The following is a 23,329-nucleotide window of genomic DNA, read 5'->3' on the forward strand; positions in this document are numbered from 1 at the left end:
AAATTCTGAAGCCATGTTTACTCTTCTCCTTGATACCCTGTAATTTAAAAGCTATGGTGTAAATTAACAATACTGAAATACTATGATACAAAATCAATACTCTTACATTACATGATAAAGGGATAAGAAAAGTAAAACAAATCTATACACCCATACTTATAGCAAAGGAGGAAATATGATAATTATGTTCTCAATTCTGTAACTGGTCATGTGGTCATAACTGGTATTTTAACTTCCTTCTTTTATTACCAATTCTGCATTCCCTTAGCTCTTAGCTTACACCTCAGCTAGTTAACAACTAGCTGGTTGGGTGATCCAAACCTTCATTCTGAAGGGTGTGAGCCATTATTATTCTTACTTGGATTGAACTGTAAATAGTTTTCTGTTGATCTTATTCATAGGACATGGCAATATTAAAGGATACCCTAAGGGATGTTCTGTACTACAGACATAATCCTCCTTACCTCATTGTGGAGTTTCCCCTTGGCATCACAGCCATCATCATAACTTCCTTTTGTTTCCAGTTGATTCAGAGGGGATGAGGAATTCAAAGTGAGTCCAGCAGATTTACTCATGAGTGTCACTTGTTCCTAGCACACTTGTTTACAATGTATTAATATTTGAAATGTGAGTTTTATTAACAAGGTTTTTACTTGGTGCTTGGAGATGTGCTGAAGTTTTAGAGATTTGCCCTACCAGTGAAATTTACTATACATATTACATATACAGTTTTTGAAAACTACAGCTTAAACAAACAAAAATACTGCATGTGCAAATTGCAGGGTGAGCCAAAACAAGAGGCAGCATCATTTGATGTAAGAATAACCAAATCTACTCTGTTATATTCAGTCCTTGGCTCTTGAATTCTCTCCAGTGAATTTGACCAAGCATGACTCATCAAGGTAATATTTTAAATGAGGTTCATGCAATCAACCCTTCTTTTTATTTGTCCTGTGATTTTATAAAAGTAATATGTACTGTGATTTTAAAAAAAAAGTAATAATGTTCATTTCAGTAGACATGATGAGCCAACTGAAAATACTAACCTCTGGCCCTTTTACCTTCTCCAGTCATGCAGAGAGTTTGTAGTTAAATAAATTGACAGTGAAAAGAATGCAGTTGTACTGTATGTCTTTTATAGTCTCCAATCAAATAAGATCTTATGAAACCACAAAAATTCTTCAATTTGATAAAGAGCTGCTGACTGCCAAGAAATGCTTAATGTATCAATGTCATAATCGGTTCAGGATCATTACCACTATTATAAAAAAAAAAAAAAAGCTTCACACTCACCACATTGAAAGAGTAGTTCACTAGCTGTGATGTGCATCTGTATTTTGTTTGACAAAAAAGTACCCAAATACAGTGCATGCACAGTATTTAACAACACCAAGGAAAGCTAATGAAAATCATATTCAAAACTACCGTTTAAACACATGCACAAACATACTCTCCATTCACTGCATAAAAATACTGCCCCATAAAATCTTCCTTTTTATTTATTTCCAGTGACTTATTCTAAAATTATTTCACCAAATATTCATTTTTTGTTCTTGTATATTGAATAAAATGAAGATCCCATCAACTATACCTGTTGTATTTAACTACCCATAGATATTAATAAGTAGAATATATGAACATATGAATGTTTTATGTGTTACATATCTTCATTTAAATAATCACTGTATATGGCTACATTACTCCAAAATATACAGTAAATATTTTATAATTCAACATTTTCCTGTAGAGATGTGGATAAATAAAGTTCCTAGAGGTAAAATATTACAGTCACAATCTTTTGTGCTATCTTTTGTTGCTAGTCAAATGTCTTTAACAGCTCACCTTGGGTTAAGAATGTGGGTTTCACCACCAGTCATGATGAAGCTGGGGTGCTACTGTGTCACTGACTTTCTTCATGGCTTTGAGATGTTACTTCTGTGTAAGCATGCTTCTTTAACTATAGAAGAGATGGAAACTAGGCAAAATCACAGGCTCTTCTGAGCATCAGATGGGATAATGTATGTTTTTAGCATAGACCTTAACCATATTAAGTATATAAAAATGTATGTTAATGTTGTAAGTCATTTTAGGAATTTTAGCTGCCTCTCTGTGTTTTAAGATTTTCCATTAAAATAATCCCATTGTCAAAGGATGAGTAGCCTAGGTGAGCTCCAACTGAAAGCACATTTAGTTTTGTGAACACTCCCAGATGAACAGATCAGATCTCACCTGTTAAATCCTCTTACAGATTACTCCATTAAATTCTAACTTCTTACCTGGTAATGAAAGAAAGAAATTGGGAGTACCACAGTAGGAAGACCTTCATATTATCCAAATTAAGTTTGATTTTGTCTCCAAACAAACATATTAGAAATAGTTTCATGTAGACACAGTGCCAGATGTCTGGCTATAGAACTGCTTTGGGCAGTTTCCTTAAGTATCTATGGAAAACTTCATTACCACCAAACTTTTTTCAAAAAGTAAGTGACATTCATTTTGAGAAATTTTTCTTCCTCACAAAAACTCCCTCATACCTCTCCTCTTTGTTACATAGCACAAGTTTAGTGAGTTGGAAGTTATAGAAATTGAATTTAAAATAGATTAAGCTAATATAGTAATTATTACTTTTTTTCCTTTTTTATTTAGTAAATTTGATATATGACATTAAATTAGTTTCAAGTGTACAACATAATTATTTGATATTTTTATATACTACAGAGTACTCACCACAGTAAGTCTGGCTACCAGTATCAACATATAATTGATTCCCTTCACTTTGTTCACCCATATTCATCAGTTTTCTTTATCCTTTCAAAGAACTATTATTTAGCTTCATTGATCTTTTCTATTTTTTTTGTCTCCATTTCCTTTGTTTCCTTTCTGATCTTTATTTGTTTCTCCTTCCTTTGTATTTCAGGTTTCATTAGTTCTTTATCTGATTCCTTTAGTTGTAATGTTAGATTGTTTATCTGAACTTTTTTCTTATTTGTTGAGGTAGGCCTGTATTGTGAATTTCCATCTTAGAACTTTTTTGTTGGATTCCATAGTTTGGAATTCCATAGTTTGGATTATTCTATTTTTGTTTAATTTGTCTTAACATATGGATATATGAGGAATTCAAAGTGAGTCCAGCAAAAGCTTACCCTTTTGATTTCCTAATTGATCCTTTGAGTATTCAGTAGACTGGTGGACTCGTTGACTCTTCCATACCCTGGTGTTTTATTCTCGATATATCTGTGATTTTTCCAGTCTTCTTTTTTTAATTGATTTCTAGTTTCATACCATAATGTCAGGAAGAGTTTGATATGACTTCAGTCTTCTTAAATTTACTGAGACACAGTCTAAAAACTCAATATTTTTACTTCTCTGCCATATTTTTTATGTACTTTTCACATTTTTATTTTGTGTGTCTTTTAACAAACTATTGTAGTTATAGTTAATTTTATGACTTCTGTCTGTTAACTTTCATACCTTCATACTAGCTTTATAAATAGTTAATCCATCACCTATGCTATAGATTCAACTTGAAAGACTGTACTTTCAGGGATCACTTCTATAGTTTGTTACTGTATATTCAACTTTACCAATGAGATTTTTACTTTCATATATTTTCTTGTTATTGGTTTGTGCCTTTTTATTTCAGCTTGAAGAAGTCCCTTCAACATTTCACATTTCTTGTAATACTGGACTTCTTTAGTTTTTTTCTTTTCTTTTTTCTTTTTCTTTCTTTTTTTTTTTTTTTTTTTTTTAGGCTTGTTTGGAAAATTCTTTATCTCTTCCCTTAATTTTACTTGATAGTCTTGCCAGGTAGAGTATTCTTGGATAAAAGTTTTTCTTTTTTCTTTCTTTCTTTTCAACACTTTGAGTGAATATATCAAGACACTTCATTTTGGCTTGCAAAATTTTCTACTAAAAAATCAGTTGATTGCATTATGGGAGTTCCTTTGTACATAGCAAGTTGTTTTTCTCTCACTGCTTTTAACATTCTTTTTTTCTCACAAGTTTGTATTATGCCATTTTGTTATTACAAAATACATACATTAGTACCTGTTTTCACTAACTGACAGGAATCTGAAGAAAATTTTGCTTTTATGGTAAAGGACAAAAAGCAAAGATAGCATCAGTCTTTGTTTTGCAATAAGCCTTTATAGAAACATCATGCACCGTGAACAGGAGTGGCTCTGCCAAGCTCCTTCCCAGGAACTACATTCAGAATCTCAGTATCAAGCCATCACAGCTTTGAACAATGTGAGCATCTGTGCTTTATTTACATTTATTTTGTGCATCCATTAGCAAGATGTGTTCTAAGATATTAGAAAAGCCTAAGAGATATTATTTTTGGGGTTTGGGAATACTAGAAAAAATTATATATAAATTAATGGAAACTGCTTCTTTTCTTAGTGTCACTTCAGCTTACAGAGGGTTTCATAAGAATGCTCTATTTTTTTTTTTAAGAATGCTCTATTTTTGGATAATTGTGGAAACTTGTGGTCTAATCTCAGAGTTATTTTTTTCTGAAATATATAGTATCTCATATATATTTCTTGCACAGCATAAAACTATGAATCTCAGAGGAGTTTCCATAGCTATTCCAGAATTCAATATTTCTAAGGTTATGTAGCATAAGCATTATTTATTTTTACTTTTCTGCACTTACACTCAGGTATTTAGCAGACATTGTAAGGGCATAGATTTAGATAACTTCTATAGTAATGAGGTAATCTAAGATACAGCTGAGGATTGCTTTTTAGTTTCCTTAGATAAATCACATCTCTGCCACCACATGTCATCTGGGGACTGTCTTGTCATTTTTTTACCCATATATTTTATTTCTGTTTGAGTCTATATTTATTTGAACATGGAACTCAGCACTTTCACTGGTTCAACAGGAAATCCATCTTACTATGCATTTGGAATTATTCATGAACAACTGAAAGTCACAGGGAAATCCATAAAGGGTCATGCCATTTATTGCACCCCCTCTGTCATCTTACAAATCACTGTTACCCTCTTGCCAACTCCTTCCTGCATTACCCTTTCCATCTGTTTTCTTCTGTAACTACAATTTATCTTCTCTATTGTATTTTTCTACTTTCTCTCTAACTCTTGAGGATCAGAGCTTCCGAAACACATTTATTTGTTTTTTTTTCCTATAAAGATTTATATCTCTTTAAAATGAACTATTTATCCATTTGTATGAAAAAAATATTCTCATTATAAATGATGTTGTGTATGGAAAAATGAATACCTTGGATTTTGTGTATATATGCATTTGTATGCATATACATGTGTGTGCATGAGAGAGAGAGAACAGCTAGATGCATACACACAGGATAGTGATATAACTTTGATAAAGACAGAAAATGATGACCAGTTATTTTAGCTCATATTCTCTAGAAAACATAGTCTGAGGCAAGGATTAAAAGTGCTCATACCTTAAAAAGAAGATGAAAAATCAGAGGAGCAAAGCTGGGGAAATAAGGAAGTAAGACAAGGAAAGATGTCAAGCCATGCCAAGTATTACACTACTGTGCTAGACACTGCAGGCAACTATCTACAAAGTGGCATACATGTCACTTCTTGGTCCTAGTTGACACAGAAATTATCCTTTGGAGAAAAAAAATGTGGGAAGATTTTTTTCATACAGCTACTTCTTAAATCTCGGTATAATAATTATCCTTCTTTAGTTAGAGACAAAGAGAAAGGGAAGGGGAGGAGCAATGCTTTGTCTCCCAGTAAGAATGGCTTCTGATAATCTTCTTAAACACAGAACCAAAAATTTTGGAGGGCAGATTGTTCATGGTGTGGGGCTATCTAGTCCATTCCTGGCATCCTTGGACTTGCTCACTGATATAAGTTGTACTCCTTGTTACTATTTCATCTGAATATGCCTTCACATATTTCTCAAGGTGGGGTAAATACCTCCCTTATTTGTGATCCATTATTAATCTAAATCATATTATATTTTAATCAGTGAAGAGTTCAGATTGAATCTTGATATTACTTTAATTTCGCATCTAGTATCTATTTTGTTACACACTCTCTTCTAGATTTATTATATCATATGCTTAACTTGAAAACCAAAAGCTCTTTTTCATCCTTTGTCTAGTCCCTAAAATGTTAATTTACCTCAGGATTCTATCTTCAACTTTGGTCTTATTCTCTCCTCTGTATTAAAATGATGTAATTGACTGTCCTGGTTTTAATTTCCATCTGTATACTGAAGACTACTAGATGTAAATTCCAGCTGAGGATTCTCCATTGAGCTTAAGAAATGAATGCCTAATGTGCTCTGGACACCTGTAGTTGAATGCATCAAAGACACCTGAAACTCATTATCTCTAAAGGCGAATTCATATTCTTTGCTCCCAAACTGGTTTATATTTCCATACTTTCTCATTTGGTGGAAGATACATTTATTCTCTTACACACATTAGAATAGTAAAATTATCCTTGACTTTTTTTCTTCATCTCCCGTATCTAATCCTTCAAAAATCTTGGGGATCTTCTTTTTTTACTGGAAAAGGCAAAGGCCAATTTATATTAGGCATCAATCACTACACAATGGCTATAAGTACTATAAAATCAAGAACTGTTAATATATAGCTGGTTATAAACATAATACAAATTATGTAAATAGCATCCTGTTAGTGTTCCCTTGTTTAATATTATATCTGGAGAACTTCTTCCTTTTTGTAGGTTGGTTTTACTGGCCACCAGGAACACATACACTGTTAAGGGAAACACTTTACAATGTAATCAGAAAACACAATATGAGAAACATTATTGATGCCTTTGTGTTCTGACACTAAATGTGAATCTGTGAGCTGGGTTTGAAATGGACAGCTTTATTTAATGTTAAGAATTTTTACTGGCTATGATTTGCTTATGTTGGTTTTGATATACTTTTCCTGAGCAATGAAGGTATTAAAATTTTAATTTATTAATAAAGACTATCTTCTTGATCAGCTAACCTGCAATCAAATTTATTTGATTTTATGTGATTACTTAAGCCATGCTTCAATTTGTACCTGAAAAGCCCTCATGCTGCTTATAATTAAAACTTAATTATGAAGTGGACAAGAAGAAAAATGGGATGTTTTTCTCCACTCTTTTCTAGTATATATATATGTATATATAGGATCTCTGTATGTAAATTTTTATGCTATTAGGAAAATGTGAAATATATATATATTATAATAGTCACAGAGAAAAAGGCAGAGACATAGGCAGAGGGAGAAAGAGGCTCCATGCACTGGGAGCCCGACGGGGGACTCGATCCCGGGTCTCCAAGATCACGCCCTGGGCCAAAGGCAGGCGCCAAACCGCTGCACCACCCAGGGATCCCCTTTTTGGTTGTTTTTAATGCCCGATATGTTCTCTTTCTTCACGAAAATTAGTGACCTAGTACGTTAGGTTAAGTCAGGCAAAACTTTCAGTATTGTGTTCCACAGCACTATCAAACATTTACTTTTCAAATTTAGGAAAAGACATTATATGGTCACTTATGGTTATTTAATCAGTTGGGTAGAATCCCTGGGCAGGGATTTTTATAGTTCCCAGTACTGAAGAAACATTTAGATAGGAGTAGCCTCTCTGTGCCATTTTGCTGGCACTAGTTATCATCAAGGTAACTTAGAAGGGATTATCATTGGATAAAGGATGAATGACTTCGTTAATAATTTAATAAATCATAAGATATAAAATTTAGAAGAGTTTTTTGTTTTTGTTATTGTTTCCCTATCAAAATTGTTATTAGTATTGGAGTCATGTAGGATCCAATAATAGAGGGAGCCATTATGGTGTATGTAAGAGGTTCCACAATCCTAGAATTAAGTATTCACTTGTTAGTCATCATTTGGAATGCTTTTGGGCAAGAAACAATAGCAATAAAATGATAAAATATTAAGTTTTGATCTAGTTACTTTGGACTTTAATTTTTAAATATTGATTTGGCTTTTGATTTCATTATCTTTTCCTTAGATTTGTCATTTTTATCTAGGAAAATGTAACATCTGAGGATAATTAGATCATGAAAATAAAATAATAACTAAATACATTTTAGTTTATTAAAAGAAAAACAGGAATGGAAGAGTAAATTTTAGGAGTCAAATTTGACTTGTATTTCTTTAACATTTCACTTACAGCTCCTTACTAAGTTAATAGCTTGTTGCCAAAAGTTGGCCTACCTAGAATGAAAAGACATGTATTCCCTTCATCAGGTCATTCCTTCTCAAGAAAAAGGTGAATATGGTTCTAGTCTTGCTGAAGCCACCTCTATGCTGTCTCAGTAGGTAGCAATATTGGGCGTAAGCATTTGACATTCTCAAGGAGGTTGAAAACATTAATATACCCACTTAACAAGTGCAAGAAATCTACTGGTCTATTTTACATGAGAATATTTCAGTATTAAGATATGTAAATCTGGGCCTTAATGATTTGGCTGCTGTTATATAGATGGTCACACCTATACCACATGGATCTGGTAACAGTAACATTTGTGTCTCATAATTTTGATAGGGGATGACAGAGGCATCTGGGAGCATTTTAGATTTCTATAAAGTATAAGCTTGCATAAAGACAAATTACTCATAATTTCTTGAATATGGTTATTAACTCATAGGTCTCATGGCCTTTATAGTCTTGGTATAAGTATTTGCGATCTTTCTTGATTTTCAAATTGGAATAATTTGATTAGACAAAATCTATACAGTTTGTAAAGATGCAATTACTGTTTTTTTTAACACAAACTCATTTTATTTTATTTTATTATTATTATTATTTTGTTTACACAAACTCATTTTAACACATCAATATTAAGTTTCACATCCAGTAAAGGACAAAATTATTTTTAAAAATGCATTTGAAAATACATTTTTCCTAAGTCAAAAGCAGGTGGTATATTAAATATGAAGTTATTTCTAAGAATGTTTTGTTTTACATGTTCTAACATATATTAAAATTAAATTATATTATCAATATCAGTATTAATTTTGTGAGAAAATGAGACTTGTTATTATAGCATCTCTACAGAAAATAACCTAGAGAATTCAGCACTCATTATGAAGATGGCTGGAAAGATCTTAATGTCAGTTAGATTAATGTTTATTATAGCAAAGGACTATCAAAGACTTTAACACTAAAGATAAAAAGATTAGTTCAGTTAAATATAACATTATGTTATTTATTTTTTTAAATGAAAAACACTCAAATAGAATTTGTTTTTTTAAACCTAGAAGGACTTTTTTATTCAAGTATTTCTAAGATAAATACAGTTCAAGACAAATCTTTTTGTAACTTATCTTCCAGTCCATTTTGTTTATACCTGAAATTATTTTTTTAGTGGAAAGGGGACATAAATACATAATAAAACTGATTTTTTAAACTTTGATTTTTTGTAAACAGTATTATTATTCCAATATTGTTACACAGCCATATATTAGTGTAAGCTATTGAACTATTATAATTTTTTTTAAGATTTTATTTATTTATTCACGAGACACAGAGAGAAAGACAGAACACAGGCAGAGGAAGAAGCAGACTCCCTGTGGGGAGCCTGATGTGGAACTCAACCCCAGACCCTGGCGTCACAACCTGAGCTGAAGGCAGATGCTCAACCACTGAGCCACCCAGGCGTCTCCATTATAAAAATTTTACGTGAAAATCACTGCTTCTTTTCAAAAGGGATGGATGTGAAGAAAATGTGTGTTTTGTGTTTTTGTGGTTTATTAAAATATATATTTATGTAGAAGTTAAGTTGTACGCATTATTCATAATATGTAACATGTTAAATAAAATAAAATCAGGCTCCCTAGAGTTAAAAACAACAAATGATTTCCCACAGCACTCAGAATAAAAGTCAAAATGTACCTCTTCTGGTTTGTCTTTCTATCACCACTCTTTCTTCCTCTCCTTTCATTCTTGCTGATTTTAATTCTTTTGCCCTTCCATCTTATCAGCTCACTGTCCCCAGAATTCACCTGTGAAGTCTTATGTATGGGCTGTTGCATTTGTTACTTTTGTCTGGAATCCTCTTCTCCAATTTATCTGTAATGTTTGCCTCCTTTATTCCTTCAGGCTCAAAAAAACACATTCTCACTGAAGCCTTTCCTCCTAACTTTATTTCACACTGCAATCCTTTAGCATTCCTTATTCTCCTCTTCCTAATGTACTTTCTCTGAGCTCTGATCACTAGCATAAATGCATTATATAACGTTATTATATAATGTTTATATTTATTTGCTGTCTCCTTTCCAGACAAATGGAAGCTTTATAAAAGCCCCAGGTTTGTTTGTTTGTTTGTTTTAGCCCCAGGTTTTTGTTTTTATTGTTGTTGTTCACTACTGTGTCCTCTGACACAAATTAGTTATTTAAAAAATATTTATAAAATTGATGAATAAGTAAACAAAAATACAAGGCTCAAGGAGCAAGGAGAAGCATGATTTCATTGCTAATTATTGATTCAGGACTGTCCATATAGCTTGACTAAGAAGAACATGAGTCATGGGCTTTCCTTAAAATTATTTTTTTTTTTGGTGATTATATCTCCATTTCATTTTTAAGTGATTCTAGACAAGAAATATGGGGGCTGGGTAGTCTGGTTTGTGGACAGCTAGTTAGCTGTCCCAAAATGCCATAAATAATTGAAGGACAATGAATATCTGGGATTTCCCCTTTGGTTCAGTTTTTGTGTGTATGTGAACTTGAATATGTGAGAAGGTTAAGTCTCTTTAGGGAAAACAGCCGCTCATTGAAACCTAAAACAATTCAGTCATATCTGTTCCATTTTTGTTCATAAAAATAATAAAAATATAAGGAATTTCCAAGGGAATTAATGAGCACAAGGTCTTTTGGGTTCGTATTAATAAAAATAACATTGAAAACATATTATATAGCAATGTTATAAAAAATTTCCAGAAGTTTAATCTTTAAAACACTTTTCTGGAATTTAAAATTTTCCTTTAAAGTTTTCAAATGTCATTGTGAGAGGTGACTGCCTACCGTTATAGATTTTAGTTCAGTGGCTGATGAGGGTCTTCCAGAGTTTGTAGGAGTGTCTGAATGAAAGGAGCCCAGTCTGTAAGCTAGATTTTTCATGACTTAAAAATTTTATTTATTTTAAATTTATAGATTTCTAATGATATTCAACATTTTAAAATTTTTAATGGATTCACCTGAATGTTAGCATTATTCAAAGGTAAAAAGAATCTCTTTTGTATCTAACATACAAAATTTTATACCCATTCTAGTCATTGTATGAATTTACAGAATTATTTACCAATGACCTAGAGGTATTTTCTTTTCTAGGTCTTACAAAGGGCATTAGATGCTTCTAAATTATTTGACAGCAGTTTGACAATAACTTGACTAATGTCACTTCTAGAATGCTGGTACCCTGACCCTTGAATCTACCTGGCATGTCTCTTGACAGCTTTCACTCATTCCTGGTATCACGCATGGGAGACCTGACAAATCATAGATCTGTGACCGTATTCCCATGAGTTCATCACCTGACAGTTGTCTGACTGATATATTTGATCTCAGGCCCAAATTCTTTTTTGGCTCCTGGCTTGTGGACCTCCCAAAAGGCCACTGGTCATCAGTCAGCATCCACCACTCAATCTCAACTCATCGTTGGTTTTGATTGCCAATTCTCTAACCTGAAAAACCAGAAAAGAAAACACAAAAAATTGGCATTGACAATTACTTGATGGATAACAGCTTAGCTGTCTGTCAAATGATACTCTGTGATAAATCCAGTATATGTCTGCAATCTCAAGTTGGGAAGTTCTGAAATGCCATCCTTTTTATTTTCAAGTGTGTGCTTGTATCAAAGATCACACTCTGATCAGAGATCAGAATGTCTTGTTTCTGGTGTATTTTCCCTGTTGTATTCCTTCTTGCATTTTTATGAAGCTTCTTTTATATACTACTGGCAGCACATTAGTAATTTGGCTTTTGAGTGTATTATTTTTTAAAGAGGAGATCTGTGCTGTTATCATCATCTTTGGCCACCCTTGACTTTCTGATACATACTTGCCATGAATCATCTTTGTGATTCATTATCTAGGTGAATCAGGTTTACATTACCTGAGATATGTTACTTTTTTTAATCATAGCTGCATGAAGTTGCAAATGAATCATACTCATAGAAATTGATAGAAATTACTGATCAAGTCATACAGAGAGCCAGATTTTCACATATTAGTGAGTTACAATAAATCTTATTGCCCAAGCCACCTGTCAAATATTTGATTTAGTGTGAGTCACTGATGGAAATCATTCATCAGAATTGATTATAAATATTTTTAAAGAACAGTTATAAAATCATCCTTGAAAATTTGGTGTTTTAAATGATTGAATTTTTTGAAGTTCTATGTCAACATTTTAATTTATGTCACAGAACTTTGAGTTATACGGGTAAGTACATCGAGACAATTGAATAAATGATGTACAGGAGGGAAGATATATATCCCAGAAGGCTTCAATAATACATCTTAAGTGTAACATTTTCATATAGTTTTATTTAAAATACGGCCTATGAATTGTTTATATTATAACTATATTTGCAGAAAATGCAAAGGAATACCCATGCTAATAAATAATGAGACAAGGTTAGATTTTAATTGTCTTCATATATTAGGAATGCAATAAAAAATGAAACTCAAATTTACATTAATAAGTTCAGAAAGAATTTTCATCTTATATATTTCTTTCCTTCCTATAGATCTTACTGTGAGTTAAAAAAGATGAATCTCTAGATTATTTTACTTCACATTTGGTATATACTCAATGAATAATAAAGCATTTGCTTTCATTTAAAATTGAATGATTGGGATGCCTGGATGGCTCAGCAGTTGAGCAACTGCCTTTGGCCCAGGGCCAGATGCTGGAGTCCCAGGATCGAGTCCCACATCTGGCTCCCTACGTGGAGCCTGCTTCTCCTCTGCCTATGTCTCTGCTTCTCTCTCTGTGTGTCTCTCATGAATAAATAAATAAAATCTTAAAAAAAATAAAATTGAATGATTGACTTAATGCTTTGAAGATTACAGGAATATTATACTACTATATTTCCTGTGTTTGTGCTGTGTTAATTGGATACCTTTGCCGTGTAAGTAGCATAAAAAGTGTAGGAAGAATTCTCAGTCCATAAGATGGACACTATTTTACTAGAATAAGAGCATAAACAACTGGGAAGGCAAGATTAGCCTCTGGCAGATTTGGTAGTAGCAATAGTAATCTCCTGGTTGGATCTGTAAAGATTTGTTTCATTCTGAGGAAGTGGTCACTTTCTAAAGCTGTTATTGTTCCATAGAAAGAAAATTCTGGCCCCTGATAAATTGTTTTGACTACTAGATAAGTAGAAAGTTATGCAGATAGCACATCTTTGCCTGCTGTTACATGAAATCAGATATATGAAGTTAATGAAGCAATTGCTTATGACCAAATTTATGAAAATATCTAATTTTGTGTTTGATCTTTTAGAGAGATCATCATTTTACCTAGGAGTTAAAAAATCTTTATAAAAATCTTAAAAGGGGATCCCTGCGTGGCGCAGCGGTTTGGCGCCTGCCTTTGGCCCAGGGCGTGATCCTGGAGACCCGGGATCGAATCCCACATCGGGCTCCCGGTGCATTGGAGCCTGCTTCTCCCTCTGCCTATGTCTCTGCCTCTCTCTCTCTCTCTTTCTGTGACTATCATAAATAAATAAAAATTTTAAAAAAAATTAAAAAAAATAAAAATCTTAAAATAATTCCATGACATTTCTTTTTAGAAATAATTATCTAAACGTTGCATTTTTTTTCAGAAAAGGTAATAAAACATTTACTTTCCTCTTTTTCAAAAATTATTAAAAACAATTTTATTTTTATGAAACTACAAAAAGAGCATTTTATTCAGATGACAAAATGATATACAGCCACATTAAATATAAAAAACTTATGTTGTGAAATTAAATTAAATTAAATAGAAAAGAGCTATAACTTATATCCACTCTGATTTAGAATTCTCTTGGCCCCCATGAAGCAGACTGAGTGATCCATAATTGCATCTTAAATTAGACCTTTGAAGTGATTAACCTCCTTACCCTTGCTTGTTTCATGAATATATTATTTTTATGTTATCAAAACAGTCTTTTCTTTTGAGAAGTGTTAAAGACCTCTTGTTATTTTTCTATATTATAAAAGTACAGAGAAAGAATTTATTAGTGTACTCAGGAAAAGACTAATAGAAATGCTCTTCAAGTTTGATGCAAACAAGCACAGCTTACTAGAGAAGCAGATGCTTTAACAGCAGGGGTAGGGAACCTGTAGATTAAATCTAAAGGATTATAACAGGGCACATTTACTGAAGGCATCCTCTTTGATCCTGTAATGCAAAAAGAAAATGTGAGAATTAAAAGGTCAAAGAATAAGGGTGGAACTGTGAATTTAATGACGTCTCATGTTTATATCCAAAAAGCTATGAAAAGCATAACTTGGAAATTAACGTTCACCAAAGACCACCTTTGCTTCTTGGAAAAAGTGATGAAACTTTTAGGGCTGAGTTGCACGCTTTGAAATAAGGGTAGATTATAAAGGAATGAAAAAAAAAAAAACAGGGATTTGCTTCCTTTATTTATAGAGAAAAGGATTTTGTTTTAAGAAAATGATACCAAATTCTGTAATGTTTCTGTTTTTATGAAAATTCTTCTTTCTTATTTACACTGTTTCACCATATTAAGTAGTTTTCTCACTATAGATGAAAAATGAAGCCATGGAGGAAATCTTTGTTCTATTACCCTCTACCCATTGACCAAATACCTCTATTTTATTCACGGTTCTGTAGATGTGTTGTCACTTAAGTCGTCATAAATAGCAGGTATCATTTGAGTGAGAAAAAAAAGAAGAACTAATGCAGTCGTTTAAAATTGCATGTTTATGAGGAGAAATACTTGAACTATGTGCACATTCATTTAAGATTGAACATAACAGAAGAAAATAGGCAAAACTAGTGGCACTTACAAAGGTAAGCGGTATAAAAACAGCCAGGAGCAGCCAAACATGAGATGCCAGGTAAGTTACTTAAGTTGAGTCCACCATCCAAATAATTCATTTCTTCCTTTTCATGTATTGAATGCCAAGGAGGCAGGGAATCAAGATTATTAGCATTGCTCTTCCAGTCACATCCAGAAATTTATTCCTGTGAGGAAGAGCTATTTTTCAAGAATCACTGTAAGTCAGAAAAGTCACTGTTTTGTCTCAAAATAATTAGATATATGTGTCTGATGTTAAAATATATGAATGTCATCGACATCCACTGACAAAAAAAATTATACTTTTTAGAGGATTGAGTATTATTAATCATGAATATTTATTTAATTACTATTTTATAGGAGCCCTACTAGGTATAGTAATTATAAAAAACATAGTGAATTAATGTTTTTAACAAAACCAAAATTAGTATATACATTGAGTATATGGTGTCTTTAGTATATAAGCTAAGAGAAAATACCTAAGACAGGACTAATGTTCTTAATTATTATCAATCACTTTGGAATGTATCCCTTAGTGCTATACTTTTCTAATATTAATATTGTTTAAAACTATAGATTAGAAAGAAAGAGAGATACATATCTGTGTATGTAAATATATACCTACACAAATATATATGTGTGTTTGGGGGCGTATTTCCCATTTTTAAGAAAAATAAATTTATCTTAAGCAATACTTTTAAAAATAAATATCAAATTTTGAAAAATTACAGCAACTCAACATCCAACATACATGCTAGGATATAAATATAGTACAAAAATATTGAAATTTATAATAAGTGAATATTTATTAAATTATAAACATTAAAAAAAATAAATAAATAAATTATAAACATTAAAACACATATTTAAAAATATCCTTCCAAAAATAAATATTTAAACTCATTCTAACAAAATTCTTTTTTATTTCTTCAAATTTTTATTTAAATTCTAGTTAGTGAACATATAGTGCAATGTTGGTTTTAGGAATAGAATTCAGTGATTTATCACTTACATACAACCCCCAGTGCTCATCACATCAAGTGCCCTCCTTAATACCCATCATCTACCTAGCCCATCCCCCCAGCCACCTCCCTCCATCACTCTCCAGTTTATTCTCTATCTTTAAGGGTCTCTCTTGGTTTGTTTACCTTTTTCTTTTTTCTTGTCCCCCCATATGTTCATCTGTTTTGTTTCTTAAATTCCACATATGAGTGAAATCATAGGATATTTGTCTTTCTCTGACAGTTATTTAAGTTAGCATAATACATTCTAGCTCCATCCATATTGTTGCATATGGCAAGATTTCATTCTTTTTTTATGGCTGAAAAATGTTCAATTACGTGTATATACCACATCTTTATTGATTCATCAGTCAATGGACATTTGGGCTCTTTCCATAGTTTGGCTATTGTTGATAATGCTGCTATGAACATCAGGGTAGGTGTGTACTCCTTGGAATCCATATTTTTGTATCCTTTGAGTAAATACTGGGTAGTGCAATTGCTGGATTGTAGGGTAGTTCTATTTATAACTTTATTGAGGCACCTCCAAACTGTTCTCCAGAGTAGCTGCACCAGTTTGTTTTCCTACCAATAATGCAAGAAGGTTCTCTTTTCTCCACATCCTTGCCAACATTTGTTTCTTGTGTTGTTAGTTTTAGTCATTCTGACAGGTGTGAGGTGGTATCTCATCAAGATTTTGATTTGCATTTCTCTGATGATGAGTGATGTTGAGCATCTTTTCATGTGTCTGTTAGCCACCTGGATGTCTTCTTTGAAAGAGTTTTGATTCATGTCTTCTGCCAATTTCTTAAATGGGTTATTTGGTTTTTGGATGTTGACTTTGACAAGTTCTTTATAGAGCTTGGATATAACCCTTTATCAAATATGTCATTTGTAAATATATTTTCCCATTCTGTAGACTGCCTTTTAATTTTGTTGACTGTTTCCTTTGTTATGCATAAGCTTTTTATCTTAACGAACTCCCAATAACTTCATTTTTGCTTTTGTTTCCCTTGCCTCTGGCAATGTGTCAAGTAAGAAGTTGATCCAAGTGAGGTCAAAGAGGTTGTTGCCTGTGTTCTCCTCTAAGATTTTGATGGTCTATGAAAAGCTCACAGCAAATATCATTCTTAATGTGGAATCACTGAGAGCCAATCCCCTAAGATCAGGAACACATCAGGGATGTCCACTCTCACCACTGTTATTCAACATAGGACTAGAAATCCTAGCCTCAGCAATCAGACAACAAAAAGAAATAAAAAGCTTTCAAATTGACAAAGAAGTCAGAAAACTCTCGCTCTTTGCAGATGACATGATACTGTACATAGAAAACCCAAAAGACTCCATCCCAAGATTGCTAGAATTCATACAGCATTTGGGTAGTGTGGCAGGATACAGAATCAGTGGCATTTCTATACACTAACAATGAGACTGAAGAAAGAGTAATTACGGAATAAATCCTATTTACAATTACACCCAAAAATGTAAGATACCTAGGAATAAACCTAACCAAAGAGGTAAAGGATCTAGACCCTAAAAACTATAGAACACTTCTGAAAGAAATTGAGGAAGACACAAAGAGATGGAAAAATATTCCATGCTCATGGATTGGCAGAATTAGTATTGTGAAAATGTCTATGCAACACAGGGCAATTTACACGTTCAGTGCAATCCCTATCAAAATATCATGGACTTTCTTCAGAGAGTTGGAACAAATCACCTTAAGATTTCTGTGGAATCAGAAAAGACCCCAAATAGCCAGGGGAATATTCAAAAAGAAAATCAGAGCCGGGGGCATCATAATGCCAGGTTTCAAGTTGTATTACAAAGCTGTGATCATCAGGACAGTGTGGTACTGGCACAAAAACGGACACATAGATCAATGGAACAGAATAGAGAACCCAGAAATGGGCCCTCAAGTCTACGGTCAACTAACATTTGACAAAGCAGGAAAGACTATCCACTGGGAAAAGGACAGTCTCTTCAATAAATGGTACTGGGAAAATTGGACAGTCACATGCAGAAGAATGAAACTAGACCGTTCTCTTACACCATACACAAAGAAAAACTCAAAATGGATGAAAGATCTAAATGCGAGAGAAGAATCCATCAAAATCCTAGAGGAGAACAGAGGCAACACCGTTTTTTAACTTGGCCACAGTAACTTCTTGCAAGATACATCCATGAATGCAGGAGAAACAAAAGCAAAAATGAACTATTGGGACTTCATCAAGATAAGAAGCTTTTGCACAGCAAAAGACACCCTCAACAAAACTCAAAGACAACCTACAGGATGGGAGAAGATATTTGCAAATGACGTATCAGATAAAGGACTAATATCTAAGATCTATAAAGAACTTATTCAACTCAACAGCAAAGAAACAAACAATCCAATCATGAAATGGGCAAAATACATGAACAGAAATTTCACCAAAGAAGACATAGACATAACCAACAAGCACATGAGAAAATGCTCCGCATCACTTGCCATCAGGGAAATACAAATCAAAACCACAATGAGATGTCACCTCACACCAGTGAGAATGGTGAAAATCAACAAGACAGGAAAAAAAAAAATGTTGGCAGGATGTGGAGAAAGGGAACCCTTTCTCTCCTCAAAAGTTAAAAATAGAACTACCCTATGACCCAGCAATTGCACTGCTGGGGATTTGCCCCAAAGATCACAGACACAGTGAAACGCGGGGACACCTGCATCCCAATGTTTATAGCAGCAATATCCACAATAGCCAAACTGTGGAAGGAGGCTCGGTGTCCATCAAAAGTTGAATGGATAAAGAAGATATGGTCTGTGTATACAATGGAATATTAGCCATTATAAAGAACGAATACTTACCATTTGCTTCAATGTGGATAGAACTAGAAGGTATTTTTTAAAAGATTTTATTCATTTATTCATAGAGACACACACGCAGAGAGAGAGAGAGAGATAGAGAGAGAGAGAGAGGCAGAGACCTCTGCCTTAGAAGAAGCAGGCACCATGCAGAGAGCCTGAAGCGGGACTCGATCCAGGGTCTCCAGGATCACACCCTGGGCTGCAGGCGGCGCTAAAACACAGCACCACCAGGGCTGCCCCTAGAACTAAAGGGTATTATGCTGAGTGAAATAAGTCAATCGGAGAAGGACAAACATTATTATGGTTTCATTCATTCGGAGAATATAAAAAATAGTGAAAGGGATTAAAGGGGAAAGTAGAGAAAATGAATGGGAAATATCAGAGAGGGTGACAGAACATGAGAGACTCCTAAGTCTGGGAAATGAACAAAGGGGTAGTGGAAGGGGAGGTGGGAGGGAAGACGGCGTGACTTGGTAACAGGCACTGAGTGGGGCACTTGACGGGATGGGCACTGAGTATTATACTTTTTGGTGGCAAATTGAACTCAAATAAAAAATATACAAAAAAAAAAAAAAAAGATTCTGATGGTTTCCTATCCCACATTTAGGTCTTTGATCATTTTGAATTTATATTTTTTTATTCTGACACAATTTTGTATCTAACACAACATTTTGAAACATTCTTTTAGTCCATTTCTTATTAATATCTTAGATGTACAAATTTCATTAACATCCTTACCACTTGTAAGAACAAATTAAAAAAAAAAAAACTTTCTTCAACATGCAATTCAGGAAATATATTTTAACAAGCTACTCATTATACATTGCACACTTAAAAATTCAAAACAAAACAACATAAAGAGACTAATGGAACAAAACTGAGATACGAAATCCCTTTAAAAAATAAAAAAAATAAAAAAAAAATAAAAAAAAGTATTTTGTACTGAAATGATTATAAGGTATATCTGGACTTTTAATGTTTTAGAATAGTAGGACAAATATGGGTAAAGGGACAGAAAAATAAACAAATTAATGGAGAATATAGGTCAATATGAAAAAAATGTAGAATTAAAATAAGTATTGATGAAAGTGTCATAACTTTCATCACATGAATCTACAAAATGGATTGTAGAGCTGACTCTCAGCAAATAAAATGAAACATGAATTTTGTCAGTTGTTGCTTTTACATATATAGATAGGAGTATATACAATACTCCTTTATTCTGTAAGTGTGATTAAATTTAATTTTGACTATTAAACCAAAAATGAATTCCTGGAGTAACCAACCTTACTCTTGAGATATTGTCTGTTTTTTATGTCTTCATTTAAGTTGCCAATATTTTCTCTAGTCATTGTGCATCTATATTCAGATAAAAGACTAGAATATAATTTCCTCTTTCTTTACTATGTTTTTGTCAAGTTTTAGTTATAATTATGCTTACCTGAAAAAGGGAAATGGGAAGATCCTCTTTTGATTTGTGTCTTCCTTCAGGGATTTGGATAAGACCAGAATTAATTATTTTTTAATTATTTGCAGACATAACTGGTTAAACTGTCTGTGTTTGGAATTTTCTTTATGGAGACATTTTAAATTACTGACTCAAATTCCAAAATAAATATAAGACTATTCTTATTTTCTATTTTTACTTTTGTCAGTTTTAGCAGGCTAGCCTTACTCTGCAGTACAAAATTTTGCTGAACAAGGCCTGGTGTACTCCAGAACAGCATGGTGGTTCCTAATCTCAGCAAATGTTTTATATGCTCAGACTACCATTTTCTGTTATGACTAAGTTTAAAAGACAATTTCATACTTTTGTGTGTTAGTTAGAAAACAAACAGAAAATAAATCCAAAAGAAAAGTCAGAGGCAAATACTGAAAGCTTACCCTAGTGAATTTCACTTTTTTTCTGTGCCCTTAATCACTAAAATCAGTTTGCCTTGATTATATTGTGATGCATTTAACCAGTTTTTATGTTCTTTATCCAGTGTTCATAGTTACTTTCAGTAGGAGATTAGTAAGGTAAAAGTTATGCAAACAGGGCTGAAATTAGAAGTCCCTAAATTGGTTTTAATACATTGTTATTCTGATGAAGGCTTATACTCCCATTATCTTATTTTCTATTCTTATAACTCATTAATATTTATGGTTATCAACATGAAAGATTTTCCTTGCAGAAGCAATTAAATGCATTGCTTATTTTTAAAGCCCTTATCTAAGATCTCTTTTTTCAGAGCCCAAGGAAATAGAAACAATAAATTAAACACTTTTAGCCTGTTCTTAATTTAGCATCTTGCCAACATCAACAAATGGCTCCAGAACTAGCACCATCAATATAATGAACATCCTATTAAAATTCTCTTTTCCTCACTCATATTTCTCAACATGTCTGTGAACTGTATGTACTATGAATTTTTATGAAGAAGGAAAACAGCACTGATTATTGAGTTTGATGTAAAAAGAAAGAAAAGAAATTATTAACAACAATTGACATCTTCCCGATGCCATTCACTACTCAAAAGATTATGTTCTCATGACCTGTGAATGATTCCTCAAAATGTTTATGTCTGGCCATATCTGGAATATTAATAAATCTTTTGAGTCATCATTTCTGATTTCTGGGCCCATATTTTTTTCTTGCTATTTAGCTGATTTTTTAATGACATAATTTTAGGTTATATTTGGACTGAAAGCATCATCCAAACATGCAAGCTGAAAACTTCAGCAACCTTTCTATTCCACTTGAAATTTATATTGTTATAAAATACATTAGCCATTACTTCTCCCCTAACTTCTAGCTGCTAGAAAGCTATATGCTCATGACTGGGCAATCACCCCCAAGTCTCTTATATCTAGTGCATGAACTTTTCTCTAATTCATTGGAAGCTAATGTTATGGATGGAAACATTTCTCTGGACAGAGCTTAATGGCCAAATGCTAAGTTATATCATATCTGATTTATGAAATACGTGAAAACAGATGGTACATGCACTTATCCTTGAAGTCTAAGTTTAATAAAAAAGTCATCATACCTTCTCTCAGGATTTCATTCACACTATCTCTAGCAGAGACTACATTAATCTCTCATTTTTAGTGCACTGTAGCAGAACACATTTTATTGTAGACATTTGTTAATATGTAGTTGCCTCCACTACACATTTTGCCTACCTGGAAAAATAACCATGTTTTATTCATCCTTATGTCCAATAATGTCAGACAAGGAAGAGTCCCAGAGTCAAAACAGCAGGAATCAATGAATGCTAATCCTAGTCATAAAGTTATTAGTGTATTCATGAAATGTCTTTTCTACTGCCTTAGAAAGGTATAATTCACTCAAATTAACTGACCCAAACATTTGAATGTAAAACTCTGTATACACATAACTTCTACTTAATACATCATATGGCAGTTCTATGTGGTGTCTGAAATTTTTAATATCAAATTTTGATTGTGAACATGAATCTCAGTATAGAATATGAGGTTAGATATTTATAAAAATGTTACTGTACAATTGAACTCAAATAAATGCAGTCAACAGAGCTAGGAAATGAAAATCATATCACAAAGCATTAATCAGAAGAAAAAAAAATCATAGACAGCATTTCAAAGAAACCTGAAATTGGTTGTACTACAAAGCTGTGGTCATCAAGACAGTGTGGTACTGGCACAAAAACAGACACATAGATCAATGGAACAGAATAGAGAACCCAGAAGTGGACCCTGAAATGTATGGTCAACTAATATTCGATAAAGGAGGAAAGACTATCCAATGGAAGAAAGACAGTCTCTTCAATAAATGGTGTTGGGAAAATTGGACATCCACATGCAGAAGAATGAAACTGGACCACTCTCTTTCACCATACACAAAGATAAACTCAAAATGGATGAGAGATCTAAATGTGAGACAAGAGTCCATCAAAATCATAGAAGAGAACACAGGCAACACCCTTTTTGAACTTGGCCACAGTAACTTCTTGCAAGATACATCCACAAAGGCAAAAGAAACAAAAGCAAAAATGAACTATTGGGACTTCATCAAGATAAGAAGCTTTTGCACAGCAAAAGATACAGTCAACAAAACTAAAAGACAACCTACAGAATGGGAGAAGATATTTGCAAATGACATATAGATAAAGGGCTTGTTTCCAAGATCTATAAAGAACTTATTAAACTCAACACCAAAGAAACAAACAACCCAATCATGAAATGGGCAAAAGACATGAAGAGAAATCTCACAGAGGAAGACATGGACATGGCCAACATGCACATGAGAAAATGCTCCGCATCACTTGCCATCAGGGAAATACAAATCAAAACCACAATGAGATACCACCTCACACCAGTGAGAATGGGGAAAATTAACAAGGCAGGAAACCACAAATGTTGGAGAGGATGCGGAGAAAAGGGAACCCTCTTACACTGTTGGTGGGAATGTGAACTGGTGCAGCCACTCTGGAAAACTGT

Source organism: Vulpes lagopus, chromosome 16, assembly GCF_018345385.1.
Source record: "Vulpes lagopus strain Blue_001 chromosome 16, ASM1834538v1, whole genome shotgun sequence".
Taxonomy (NCBI): Eukaryota; Metazoa; Chordata; class Mammalia; order Carnivora; family Canidae; genus Vulpes; species Vulpes lagopus.